At 43.5% G+C, this 14,213-nt stretch overlaps 1 protein-coding gene across 3 annotated transcripts in view; it reads left to right on the top strand.

Annotated features, from left to right (window-relative positions):
- The first annotated feature begins 12,860 nt into the window (after positions 1–12,860).
- MPPED1 (metallophosphoesterase domain containing 1) overlaps positions 12,861–14,213 on the top strand; it is a 61,523-nt gene continuing 60,170 nt past the window's right edge. The window contains exon 1 of one of the 3 annotated variants that reach the window (XM_048301812.1): positions 12,861–12,941. The gene's annotated coding sequence lies outside the window, so the exon portion shown is untranslated. Of the gene's footprint in view, positions 12,942–13,344; positions 13,451–13,599; positions 13,858–14,213 lie in introns of those variants that run through there. The other 2 variants (XM_048301811.1, XM_048301813.1) reach the window with 2 other exon arrangements.

The following is a 14,213-nucleotide window of genomic DNA, read 5'->3' as shown; positions in this document are numbered from 1 at the left end:
GGGGGGGAAAGTCAAACATATGGCATCCTTCTCAGAGACAGGAAGGCTTTTAAGGATTAATTAATCATCTAGAAATATTACCAAACCTACCTTCGCTAGGGGGTAAAAGGGCTGTTAAATATTTTAATTACATGGGATGACTGCTCTGCTGAAATGTACATATTAAGGTTTGACCAACAACCATTAAAAGTGTAGGAAATACAAAGCTGCTTAGAAAACATAAAAAGTAAGGGTTGAAAAAGATGAGACTGGAGGAATGATCTGCTTTGAGAGGGGAAATGTGTGCAGGGGAAAATGAAAAGGGCAAAAGTAAAAAATGTAAAGAGCACATAATTAAATTAGATTTTCAGGGTGAAATTTCAAATAAACAGCCACTGATCTCAAACTGATTGCAGGAAAATATCAGGGAACATAGGTACAGGAATACATACAGTCACAATCTCAGTTGTGTGTGTGTACAGGAAATGGGTATATAGGAAAAGTAACAGGGAAAATACCAAAGGTGTTTGGCAGCTACCAAGTGTGGAAGGGGATGTGAAAAGAACAGCCCCAGAAGTTCAGTACTATGAAGATCACTTGCATGAAGAGCACCTCAGTCAGAAGCAACTCTTAGAGAAGTGGAGTGTCTTGAATATTGCAGTAAGATGTGGAATTAACACAAAGTAGCTCAGCTTCCAGTTGGATTTGAGTATGTGCAGCAGTGGAGAGGGATGTTCTACTGCACAGGTTGTACCAGACAGTGACACAAAACCAGCTCAGTCAGAAGGAGCAGGCTGGAGAACTGAGACCCTTGGGGTCACACAGCAGATTTGAAGTGGCCAGGGTTGAAGATAAGAAAAATGCAAAGGGTTGAGTTTCATTTGCTCTATTAACACTTGTAAGACAGGGGTAACAAAATTAATATCAAAGCAGAAAAAGAGAAAAAATTCTTCCTAAAAATCATGAAGAGCAACAAAAATTAATTTAAAAAAGTGGAGCTGAGAAGATTACAGCAATGCATGAAGTGGAAAGGGGACCGATAATTCAAGGTCAGCAAGAAAAGATATCTTAGGGTCTCATTCTGACAGATAATTTATGTAGGGAAGATGGATGAGTACCTGGTGTGAGAGCAGTTTAAGCAAAGTAACAAGAGCCAAATAAACTTTTCTGTGTAGTTTCAACACCACAGGTAGGGTTACCCCACTGTATACTTCTTCTTTGTTGAAGCCATTCTTTTAAGAAACAGTGTTCTCACACCTACCTGAGTGTTGAATGTGTGGTATTTTTCTGTCAGAAGAAATACAGTTTTCAAGAGTGCAAAAGTGAGTTAGCATTCTCCCTTGTAATACTGTATAAATAAGGTTAGCTTGCCCTCCTACACACAGTACATTTAACATGCTGAAGACAAATTGACTCAATAAATTCTCCTGTCTCAGAAAACAGTGAGAACAACATGTTGATGACATCGAAACAGTAAAAGATTGTATTCTAAATGTTCCAACATCTTTGACACATTATTTCTGAGGTTCTAACATCAGTGGCATGAGATTCCTATTTTCCAACCTTAATAGTATAATCTTTCATGCCTTTTCTTGGCACCATGAACAAAAAAGTTCCTACTGTGGAATTTTTCTTTGTGCTTGTCCCTATTCCTTAACTTTAGAGTGAAAGGATCCACATCTCCCTGCGCCAACGTTTTTTTTTCTCCCTACTGTCCATTTGCAAAAAACAAGATGACGGACTGGATCCATGCAGTGGATGAAAGTGAGAAACTAGTTCCTAAAGTGTCATAACTATCCTAGCAAGTAACATGTGTGTTATAACACCTCTTGCCTGCTGGCTCACAACTTTGGCCACTGCAGGTTGTTCCAGTTGGAGGAGAAACCAGTTGGTCAGCTGTTTTTCTGATGCCACCCTGTTGGCCTGAGCAGAAGAGGACTCAAAGAAGACTCCTTCTGTCTTTGATTCTGGACAAATAACTTTGTTTGGATTGAAATCTCCATCACTTTTACTGCAGCGTTTCATGAAGAAGATTTACAGCTTCCTATGGCTTACTAGAATTATAAGGGAGGCACTGGGATCCTTTCAAGGCAATTCACAGCTGTATCTGTTAACCTCAATTATCACTGCAGCTTAGGATAGCAGGTTTAAACCTATATGTCACCTTCAAAAGGAAATAAAAGTAGAAGAGTCTTTCTAGAGGACTCAATACAAATTGCATAATTTTAAGCAGCTGTATCCTATCTATTAGGGTGTTTTCATATGCTACTCCAAATTGTAGCTCAGTGCCCCTGTCTTTGGAGTTTCCCACTCACTGCTCAGATTTCTTTCAGGCTGCTTGCAGAGACACAAGAGACTCCTGAGCAGTGTCAGGTGTATGAGTAGAAATTTCTGGCTGAGGCACCCCACACATTGTGGCCTAAGGGGGGGGGGCGTGGCGAGGGCTTCCTATTGAAATGGCCTTTGCTATTTTGAAGTTGACAAATATTCTCTCAAATTTGAGGAGGAGAAAGGGAGAGGGAAACCATCTTATCCCTGGAAATGCTCTCAGTTGGACATGACAATTTATTTCCAGGGCTGAACCCCAAATTATCTTCAATGACACTGCTTGCATTTGCATCAGATCTATGTAGGGCCCTATCCAACGTTTAGCCAGTGTAAGTTTTCCAATCAGATTTGGCTCAAAAGCAAGATTCACAGTTCAATGGAAATTTGAGGGGGCTTTTCAGACTTGATTCCAGTCCAAATCAAATCTAAGTGAGATATTTTCAGGAATTCTTCTGAACTGGAAGTTCCCCAAACCATTCAGCTGCTCAGTGATTATCACAGATAAAATGAGCATTGACTTCACAAAGCAGTGATAGGGACTCAAACTTCCAGTTCCAAGTAGTTCCATCTGTGATGTGTTCTGTGGGGAGGACATAATCATCTCCAAAGTTTGCCAGAAACTTAGGAACTATCTTAGATCCAGTGAAACCAAACATGGCTTAAGATGCTTTTAACAAATCCCCTTTGTCTGAGGAATGACACTTGCTACTGAAAAAGAGTAATCTCTGGCACACCCCTGCAGTCCTGATCTCCCCAGCTGAGAAACTCCAAGCTTCCTTTGAATCTCTCCATGAAAATGAAGGGCTCATGTGCTCTGGGTGTTGTCTCGGCACAGCACCCACACCCAAGGACAGGGAAGTACTCCTGGCTCACACACTAGGAACATCACTAGTAGATAGTCCTGCTTATCACAGGTTGTCTTTAAATAGGCAAGCATAGGACACTTTGGATTTTCTCCCTTTGGAATGACCTAAATAATTGTTGTTCCACAAGAACTCCATGTAGAAGATTTCCCAAAGTCTTCAGCCTCCAAGCAAGAGTGAGAAGCACTAGCCTAAACTCCCACATGTTCAAAAGGAAAACAAAATGCTAATTTCTGCCTCTTGTTGATAAGAAAGCCAGCAGAACTTCCAGCATCCACTCTGAATTCCTCCACTATCTTATCAGAAATTGTTGCACCAAGATGGTAGGTATTTAATAGATTTTCTATAGTCTCACAATCTACACAAACATTTTGATTCAAAACTTCTTCCCTGACCTGGGAATTACCCACCCCAAAGTTTCAAATCTAGGTAATCCTCTTTGCTACAGTGTGCTCCACTTTGTACCTGTGAGGAAGCAACCTGGGCAGGGCTATTCCCTAGAGGAAGGTGAGCCAAGGGGAATGCTGTGGCCACCAAGGCAGGTGCCTCACAGGCCAGGCTCCAGCCCACAGTACTCCAGGATATCTGGAGGTACAAATCCAGAGATGGTAGCCAGGTCCAACAAAGAACTCAGATCTTAAGGCAAGACTGTGATGATGAGGCAGGTTCAGGTCAAGCTGGGAAATCAGAACATGGGTTCAAATCTGGCTGCACAGCATAACTCTGACCCCCAGCCTCTCCAACAAAGCTCAGAAAGAAAAGGAAAGGCTGGGCCTGAGCTTAAATGGAGCTCCTGGGCTCTCAAGGAATGTGGGTAGAGAGCTCAGGTGGGGCTGGTCAGGGACATTAAGACAGTGTAATCAGGGCCCTGATAATGCCTTCCCAGGTGATCTTTATGTAATTTTGGGAACTGCAAAATTCCCAAGCAAATAATAAATGCTAGTCCTTATTAAAAATATCAGAAAGATCTGCTTAGCAAAATCCTGCTCAAGAGAGGCTTTTCCTATGTCTCAACAGTTCCTAGCAACTTCTGCATCCATTTGTAGCTCATACAAAGGAAATCATAGCACTTTACAACAGCTCAAATAGCCAGCAGTTTTTAAATGATGACATTACACTACATCCTTCTTTTACAGTAGATCTAGAGCCAGCTAATAAAGCTTACAATCTACTGCTTTCTTCCCATCTTTTATACAGAACTTGATGGTAAACTCCAAGCTGTTCCACTGTGAATGGAGTTTTCACTCAGGTGAAAAAACCTCAGGAGTTTTCACTCACACTGGGACAGATTATATTCCAGGAAGGCTGTTGCAAATAGCACAGTACTCTGGTAGCAGATTCTCTCTGTGGGAATAATTCAGTTTCTTGGGAATCCCTGGAGCAACTGTTCAACTAGATTTGCACTTCTGAAAAAATACAGGAGAGGAGGAAAAAATCACCTCTCCCCAAACGTGCTCATTCCCCCGAACAATCAGTTTTTTGCTCCTTGCTTGTTCAGACTGGCATTTGCAATCAATCCCACAATGAAGTTACTTGGACAAGACATCAATAGCAGTCAACGTTAAGCCCGAATCCATGCATTTGGGTTACTACAAATCCATAGCACCAGTTATTCCAGTCTGTGGCAGAGCTAAGTTGCCCCTCTGGTTTGGAACCTGAAGAGCCACTGCTGGTCCATTCCCATCAGAAGCCTCTTTCCTACAAGTAGCTGTGAATATACTCTACAGTTTTAACCACTTGCAGAACACAAGGTAATTTTACTAGTGAGAGTTTAGCCTTTGACTCTTAATAAACTGTCATCCTCTTAAGTAATTTTAATTCCTATATCAATATCCAGTCCATAAACAGTAGCATCAGTGTCTAATTGAAAATGAGGTTTGTAGCCCTGGTCAGTTAACAGAGAAAAAGTCAAAAGAACCATTTCATCTCTGAATAGTAAATCACACAGTGACCATTGAAATAACAGCATTTTCCTTCCCCTTTTTTGTAAATGTTATGTAATATTGCAAAATACGGGAATAAACCTTTTCTGGTAGGATTAAAATCCCTCAAAACTGCACATCTGGAAGTCTCTGGGGAGCTCTCTGGTGTCCAAAGATCTTAGGAGTAGAATTTCCCTCCCCACTCTTACATGTGCCAGACCTAAATTCATTCTTTTAACACAATCCCCATTGCTTTGGGTGCAGTTTCAGGACAGCAGCTTTGGGCTGATCCCAACCTATTTGTGAATATATCTAATTTTGTTCAAAGATACTAACATGTGCCCAGGGTGTTATTTAGGTGCAGTGAGTAAGCCAGGAGTAATCCTGGACCAAAGCCTCCTTTAGCAGTGCCTCAAATGTAGCTGCCCACTATGACAATCAAAGGCCACCACATGGAAATGCTGCAAAATTCCCAAGCATTTTCTCTCATTTTTAGGGCTAATTTCTATTGCCAATCTTCACTTAATATTCAGTCTGAAAATCAGATTAAATTTTTACAGAGCCTTGGGAATCATCTATTCATGGAAACTCAGAGCAAGACTTTTAAAGCATTCAAGGTAGTTTCTACGCAGGAACCAAATCTGCCATGTTTTTTTTTCTAACAAGAATTATGGTTGACACACAAGAACAGCTGAAGGCTCAGTTGTGCCCTTCTGATATGTTTTTTCCACGTCCTTTGTGGTCTCTTCATTCTTTGCTTGATGGTAAAAACAGATGAGGTAGGTGTTTGATGTGCTGTTTCTCCCTCTGAGGGCCTGGAGCTGGCTTGGAACACTGCAGCCTTGATCTTTTCTGAATCAAGAAGAAAATCATGACACTCAACCAAAAGGTCTTTTGGGCCATTTTGCAACTGCCTGTTTAAAGCAACAGTACTATATCAGAACAAGTCTAACAGAAACCTCCAATTCCATCTCTCTAGTGTTTCCCCTTATACAACTATGCTTTTTCTCCAGTGGGCTTGCATTTTTATGTTTTACATGGCTCCTTTTTTTTCCTTTTTGCTGTTCACTACACTTTAGCCACATTAGCAAACATGTAAAAAATCACCCCAGCTCCAGATCTACAAAAAATGTAATGCATAACATCCTGCTTTAAACTTTGTCTAAAAGATGATTTCAGCCAAAGTTTTCCTCCTCTGGAAAATTATCATCATACTGAGCTGCTTTTGGCATTGTAGGACAATTTGTTCAGAGTTGTAAATTACTTACTCTACAGAACTTACATATTTACTTACAGTATGTACTGAACAGTTCCTCAGAGACTTTGGCACAGGCTAGATTTATAAGGTACCACCTGTCAGCTAACAGTCACCATTAGTCACCCAAATTGCACAAGCAGAAAGACTCACTTACTCTGTTTAGCCAGGCTGGCCTAAGGATTGTCATGTTGGAAGCTGTGTCTACTTTGGCCAAATATAGGCTGAAGAGGGTCCTGGCTTTTCCCTTTTGAGTATGGTGCCCCTTGTTTCTGGCTAGTTGTGTAACAGTCTTTATTTTCTTCTGTCAGCATTTAGTCAAACTATTCCTTTGCATTGCTGTAAATTTGCTTTGTCTTGTAAGCCAACTGTGTTACTTTTAAGGATGGCTTGAAGGATGAGACAGGCTCTCCTGCCAGCCTCAGAGCTGTGCTAACAGAGCTCATGGCAGGCAGTTCTCAGCCTCCTTAGGAGTGCTTGCTTCCCATCCTAGAACACTGCTGTGAGAAATGAGAGGTTTATGGGGAAATTCCATTGCTTTTCTATGAGCCAGTAACTCCTTCACTGGCCTTGGTCCAGGGAAACATATATATATATATAAATCTCCTGATAATTTATCTGTTTCAGTGGTATCTGTGCATTCTATAGATTTGCACAGTGCTCTGCAAATGAGGTGAGGACTCTGGTTTTTCCCTCTTCCTGACTCCTGGCTGTTGTCTAGCCACTACATCTTTAAAACAAAGGCTCAAGACTTCCTCAAAGCTCAGGAGAATGCCATGTCCTTCTGGTGGACAAGGCGTGCAGGTCACAGGTACCTTGTGACCCTCATCCTTTCTGCTCTTTATCCAGCCATCACCTACCAGGGAGAGAGCAGATCATTTGTAGGAGAAGCTAATTATTCCCTTTATGCTTAAACCAAAGGTGCAACAGAATAGGAAACACTGGAGGCCTTTCCCCAGGCTGTAAGAGAGTGGTTCCTCAGACGCTGGACTCATCGTCTCACCGAAGGTCAATGAAGTGCAGTTGCTGGAGTGCCGGGAAAGGAAAGGAAGACTCTACTCATGTTTCTCTCTAAATGGTAGATATACACTTCCTTTACCTCTGAATTTCCTTGTCATGATGGGTTTATTTGACTGAATTGTGTGCTTCTCTGATTTAATTGTTATGTTATTAGGGTGAGTAAAATAAAGCTGCAGCTTTTCTTTTGCTGTATTAGTGCAGTTTAATTACATTTGGGAAAGGCAAAAAGGAGAGTGGGAGCTTGCCAACATTAATGCTGTCTGTCATTCACAGCCCATTGATGACAAGGAGTTGAAAGCTTGGCAGTTACTCTGGTAATCAGCAACCTGGCTGATGACGAATGGAAAAGATTATGTGAAATTTCCTGAAAGGGGGAAAAAAAAAAAAGAGTTCTCCAAAGAAATAAAATACAAAATGAGAACAAAGGGCAAAAACCCCAAACCCCAACTTCTAAATCCAACACTAAATCCTTTCCATAATGTTTACATGAAAGACGCTACATGAAACAGATATAATAAATGAAAGTTTTCCAGTAGTAAACTGTGTTTAATGCCTATAAAAGGAATATGTTCCTAAAATAGGAGCACAAATATGTCCACTTAATTGTTGAAATGGACTTTTTCCCCTGAGCTGAAGAATACATATCACTGATAAAAACCAACCAACTAAACAAAAAGCCTTTTATTGCTATAAATGGCCTCTCAGTAATATTTACTAATTTATAACACTGAAAGGCAGCTCATGTCTTAGAGCTGTTCCAAATATATAATTTTACAGATTTCAAAATACAAATACTTTGTTTTCTTTTTTATTCTCTCTACTTAATTTTCTATTTTTAGTACAGGAGGGGGCAGATATTTCATCTTGCTCTTAGGAAAATAAGCAACTGCTATTCAGGTTCTAGAGTTATTTGTAGTATCTCAGCCTCTGACACATAGTAGACTTCAAGAAAAATTCATGTTAAATGAAACTTAGAATTACATCAGTGTTTAAGGAGAAATTCTACATTCTACCTGGATTTGCTGTGATCTGTAGAATGCATAATTTGTGACATTTCTCATTTGTCTTAATTAAAAGCTGAATATCATTCTGAAGCCATTTTTTGGCAGCTTTGGGAAGAAACAACGATGGCTTTTTTGAGGTTTTGTCCTGTCGTTTTTCTGTAGCTGCTGGATATACCTACTCAGTTTCACAAGTCACAGAATTGTGTTTTGGTATTCAAGACTTCAGCTTTTCATTTTGTTCACAGTGGGCAAATGAAAAGGTCCTAAGGTATCTATAGTATTATTAGACCATATTTTTAAGAACGAGAAAAACCCATACACTTGGACAATGTACAATTGTTTGCTGGGCATGCAAGCAATTGTGAGACTTTTGTCCCTTCTATTTTGCCAAACACAGCATAAGACAAGAAAGAAACAAATGGCTTTTAATCATGACATTAAGCAACCCAGGCAATTTAAAGTTTACCAGCAGGCAATGTTGACTGTGCGGGGCTGTGAATAGGGAATTTCTCTTTCACACTGCTGAACAGATACATCACTATGTGGCTCCAGGCTTTTTCCCCACAGGCAGAGTACCACGGCTCCGTATTTTATGAGGAGTTGCAGGGAACACCTAACCACAGCTGAAAGGGGATCACTAAGGTTTACTGGAAAACTACACGAGGCTGATTTGATTGGTAAGTTTAGTGTTAAGAACTAGCTGTGTATTTATTACATTAAAAATATCACACAGGTTAGAGACCTCCTTCCCACTAAAGAAATGACGATGGGATATTAGTCACTCATCAGACCTATTTTCAAATTTTCTGTGGTAAAGATGTAAAATTTAGCAAAGAAACCTGTAAACTTTTAATTTTTTTTGTGTGTGTGTATATGTTAGCAGTGTGAAGTTCCAGTGCCTGAGGAACAGGTCTTTCCATCCTGGACAAAATATCATTCTCTCCATGTGATAACCATGCCCAGGCACAACCTCATATTTCTCTGTATTTGTCCAGGTTTCATGGACATAAAGACGTGCCTCAGAGCTCAGGTACACCACATATCCTCATGTCCTGGCAAAGACCACCCAGATTGTGTAGATCAGCTGTTCCTTGCACACGTGCATTCCATCTGATCCCTCAGGAAAGCACTGTTGGAGCGTGAGTCAGACCGGCTTGCGAAGTGCAGACTGGAGTGCACAGGCACAGACGAGCTCGGCAGGGCATGTGCAGGAAGTCTGACATGTCACAGAAGCACAGGGGATGGGGAATGGAGAACCTAAGAGAGGATGGATGGCACATTTCAGAGCTATAGGCTGTCACTCAGCAGTGGTCTACTGCTCCTCTTCAGCTGTGACACTGTGCTGACAGAATTCTGCACTAACTCTTGTCTGTAAAAATCAAACGGCCCAAGAAACACAAAAAAATCCTAAAGTAGGCTGGATTTGTTCGTTTAACGGATGATTTTGAAGCACAGGTTTAATTTAAACTACGCATAAATAATTGCCAACCACCAAGAAGCCAAATCAAGTACAAAAATTCATCTGAAATGATGCACTGTTATACAGGATTATATTTATTATCCATTTCTCCCTTCCCCAGTGATTGTCTGAACTTCATTTGCCCAACTGCCTTTCACTTTAGATAAGGGGATCATTCTCTCTCCTATCAGCTGAAATAAATTTTTGTCTGCTGCTACCTAAGTGCTCAAATAGAGCATTTTCTGTCTTCAAAACTAATCATTCAAAAATGAGATATATAAGCCCTTCCACCTCAAAGTAACAATCTCTTTGTACCATCAAGGGTAACTATTTAGGGGTCCCTTGTTTCATTATGCTATTAATTTGATCAGAATCCCTACAAATACTGTCCTTGCTGGACAACATTATTCAATAATATCTTCCCCAAAGACTAATTATTTAAAAAAAAAATCAAGTAACATTTTGTTGAAATTTTGTCTGCACCTCTTAAATTGACACTCGATACTGCAGCTAACTTGAGCTTTCCCCTTGCTGTGGTGCTCTGGCAGGAGTCAAGACAATCAATCAAAGAGATGTTTGCTGCTTCTGAGCTTTGGAAGGTGACGCCACCGGCCTGACTGAAGATCCTGGCTAAGCAGATGGAACAGGATGCAACTGATGCAGGAAAGCAACTTTTGAGAGCTGCAGTTTCTTCTGCAGGCATGGTGAATGTCTTCTTTGTTTCAATCCATTTGAGCAGTTCAGTTAGGAACTATTAAAGCTGAAAAATCAACATTAGAGAAGAAAAAGTAAGATTGACTATTTTCCTCTGTCAATCTACAGCTAAACTCAAGTGTGAGAGGGTAAGATCTACTTTCTCTAAGATTGTCAAAGCCATGGCTACCAGAAGCTTCCAATTTAATTCCCATCTCATTATTTCAGTCATTTCATAAAATATTTTAAAATGCAAAGATACTTTTGAAACACATCAAGCATATTTAAGATAGTTTTAATGAACAATTTTAAATGACCTCAAGTGAATTTTAATTGAATGTCAGTTTTCATACAACAAGAACCTGATGCAAATCATGAACAACTAAAAATGTCAAGTACTATTCACCCTTTTGTAACAATAGAGGGTGAGAAATTAATTTTTTTGAATAAAATATTTTAAACCAAAGCCAGATGTATTTAATGTGTATAGATATGATGTTAACTCTATAGATACAATGCTAACCTTCAGCTGAAAAATCAAAATAGCCAGATCTGCTAATACTGATTTATGTGACTTATGTTTACATGCTCACCAAAAAAGAAAAATCCATTTCTCTTACAAAAGACAACTAAAATTTAAAAAGTGAAAAGAAGATCTAAGGTACCAAAATCAAATCTTTCTGCTTGTTCTTTTAAAGAATAGTTAAACTTAAGGATTTGCATCCAGCCATCCTTGCCGCACCTGGTACATTTAATCAACAATTTTTAATATTAAAGACAAAAATAAATAAGAACAATGCTTAGCACATTTGCTTCTTTTTTTTTTTTTCTGTAGGAATTTATTACTCATATTTCCCATGGGGAAACCACACAGCCTCAAGATTTCCAAAAAAAGGTGCCTGTAATTACTTTTCTAAGCTTGTATTCATGCATCTGAATAAGTGAATTGATTGTGAATATGTTCTTCAGCTTCTAATAGGTCCTAACCATTAGGCCGATCAAAAATTTTTCAAGCACATTTATATTGTTGCAAAACCGCTGACATGTCAAAATGCAAACTTTCAAGATAAATACATATGTTTTGCCAGCAATGGAAGCTGTGGGGGAAGGTTTTCAGGTCCAGTTTTGGGGTTCTGAGCCTATGCCCAGAACACGGGAACTTCTCGGGGGGCAGCCGAGGGGTCCCCCCGCCCCGGGCAGAGCCCATGTGCGAGTTTGGCTTCTGCTCAGTCATACAGAACCGTGTGTGGGGGTAGATGGTTTCCTTTATTTCCTCCAGAGCATTTCCCAGGTCTGTGTGTTTCATCCTGACATAGAAGAAATGTGCAAGGTACAATTTTCTTGTCCAGAACGGGTATTTTCCAGCTCGGGATTTTCAGACGGCTGTTTGACCAGCAGTAAGTCACCATGTGTACTAAACCCAGATGTAATTCCACTAACTGTTGCTGGATATCCAGCACGCTTTCTTGCCTAGCAGGCGATACAGGAACATGCGAACAGGAACTAAATTTATTCTTGTAAGGATTTGAATTTTTTTCATTTGAGAATCGCTCTGCAGTTGTGCAGTAAAGCCCTTTACATGTAATTTGCCTCTCCTCAATGCATGCATTTAACTCTCCTGCTCTCTACTCATAATATCATAGGAGTGTAATATTATATATTTATGATTCGACGATGGCCTGATTTTGAAGCAGAGGGAAGCTGTGCGTGCTCGGTGCCTCTGAGAAATACACCAGGCGCTGTCAGGGAAGGGACCTTCCCTTGGCCACCTCCGTGTCCCCTTGTGCCCCGCCAGGACCGGACCTCCGGAGTCCCCCACGACGCCCCCGTGCCCTTCTCGCCCACCACCACCTGCGCTGCCGAAGGGACGGGCGGCTGCTCCCTTAGCCCCGGGGAGATGGCCGGAGAAACCCCCCGGAGTCCCGCAGCGAAACTTCCCCCTGACCGCTGCGGGAAGGATGGGGACGACCGGGACCCCCCCCCGCGAAAAGCCGGCGCGGAGTTCCTGCCTCCCGACTGCACACACAGGCTACCCAAGGATGCTGCCTCAGCTGTGCCCCGGGCCACGCAGCCCCTCGGCGGGGCCGGAGGACGCAGCCTCCCCTCCCGCCGGAGGCGGCCCCGCGCCGCCCCCGCTGACCCGCGCCCGCGGCGGGAGGGGACAGCCCGCGCTCCGCCGCAGCGCAGCCCGGCCGCGGGCACGGAGCACCGGGGCCATGCAGCGCCGCGGCCCCGGCGCATCACCGCTCCGGCCGGGCGGGGAGGAGGCAGGGCCGGCAGTGGGGGATTCCTGGCCCCCCAAAGGAGGTGGGGGAGGCGGGGGAGGGGAGGCGGGGGGGAGGGGAGGCTGAGCTCCCGGAGAAGGAGACGATCGCTCGCACAAAATCCTGCGTCCTCAAAGCAGCCCCGGCGGGCAGGGTATGTATTTGGGGGGGAGCCCCCGCCCCGCTGCCCCCGAAAGGATGGGGTCGGGGCTGGGTTCCGGGAGGCTGCCCCGGGCGGGAGGATCGCGCGCAGGGCCCGTTCCCGGTGTGGGATCGGTGGAAGGCGGTGAGGTTCGACCGCCTCCCCCGGCTGGGGACCGAGGAGACGGGGGGGATGGGTCCGCCTGTGTTGCCGTGCGAGGGTCTGAAACCCCCCCAGGCGCACCCCCCACCTACCCACCCCCAAGCGCGTCAGGGCTTTGCTTCTCCCAACCAAGCTTCCCCTTGGCTTCTTAAAAAAATGAAAATATAAATATATATATAATATCAATGCCCCAAAGCTAGAGAGAGTGAGGCGGGCGGGGGGGCCGAGGGGGGGGGGAAGGGCTTTTCTGAGGATCGGGAGAGAGGCGGAGGGAGAGGCGCTGGGAACCTCGCAGCATCCCGTGCCCCGGCCCCGCGGCGCTGCTGCCGCCGGGCGTGCGGAGCGGGGTGCGGAGCAAGGTAAGGGCTGGCACCGCGCTCCGGGGACCCTGCCTGCCCCTCGGGGGCTGCTCTCCCTGGCCGTGTGAGCTCTTGCTGGCGAGGGCAGGGCGGCCGCTGCCCCGCCGTGCCCCGCCGCCGCCCAGCCGCGAAGTTACTTTGTTCGCAGAGTTGCCGCGGAGGCCGGGCTGGGACCCCCGGGCGCCCCGGCCGCTTGTCCCTTGCATCCCCCCCCGCCGTGCTCAGTGTCACCAGCCAACACCGCGAAGGAAGCCCCCGTGGAAAAGCCGTGCGCGCCTTCCCCGATAGTTTCCCCTCGCATAGCCGGGGGAAGGGGTGATGGAAGAGGAAGAACTTCCCTTTGTCGTAGGAGAGGATTGAGTGACCTCCAAAGTTTTGTTCCGGGAGGAAACCGCTCGATAAGTTTGGTAGGATTCGTGCCGATTTGCATGTAATTTATTGCGCTGTTATTTGGTATCCAGCACGCTCAAAGCAGTAGAGCAGACAAAAAAAAAAAAAAAGATTGGAGACGTTTAGGTAGAGATTTCAGTTCTTTTCATTGCTTTCTTAGGACCAACGTTTTAAATCTCGAAATTTCAGATGGGTAGTGTGGAATACTAAATAACAATAAATAATAAATGGGTATACTTGTCCGTGGGTAACACAGAGGGTACGGATGGGAAACGTGAAGAGACTGGGCCGATTTTAAACGTTCTATTCTCTTTGGCGGAAGATCAATCAGTAGTTGAAGATTCCTGCTTGCGCAGTCTGTACCTTGACAATA

This window comes from Corvus hawaiiensis, chromosome 4 (assembly GCF_020740725.1).
Source record: "Corvus hawaiiensis isolate bCorHaw1 chromosome 4, bCorHaw1.pri.cur, whole genome shotgun sequence".
NCBI lineage: Eukaryota > Metazoa > Chordata > Aves > Passeriformes > Corvidae > Corvus > Corvus hawaiiensis.
The sequence above is the reverse complement of the archived record's forward strand: the minus strand, read 5'-3'. Positions and strand labels throughout refer to the sequence as shown.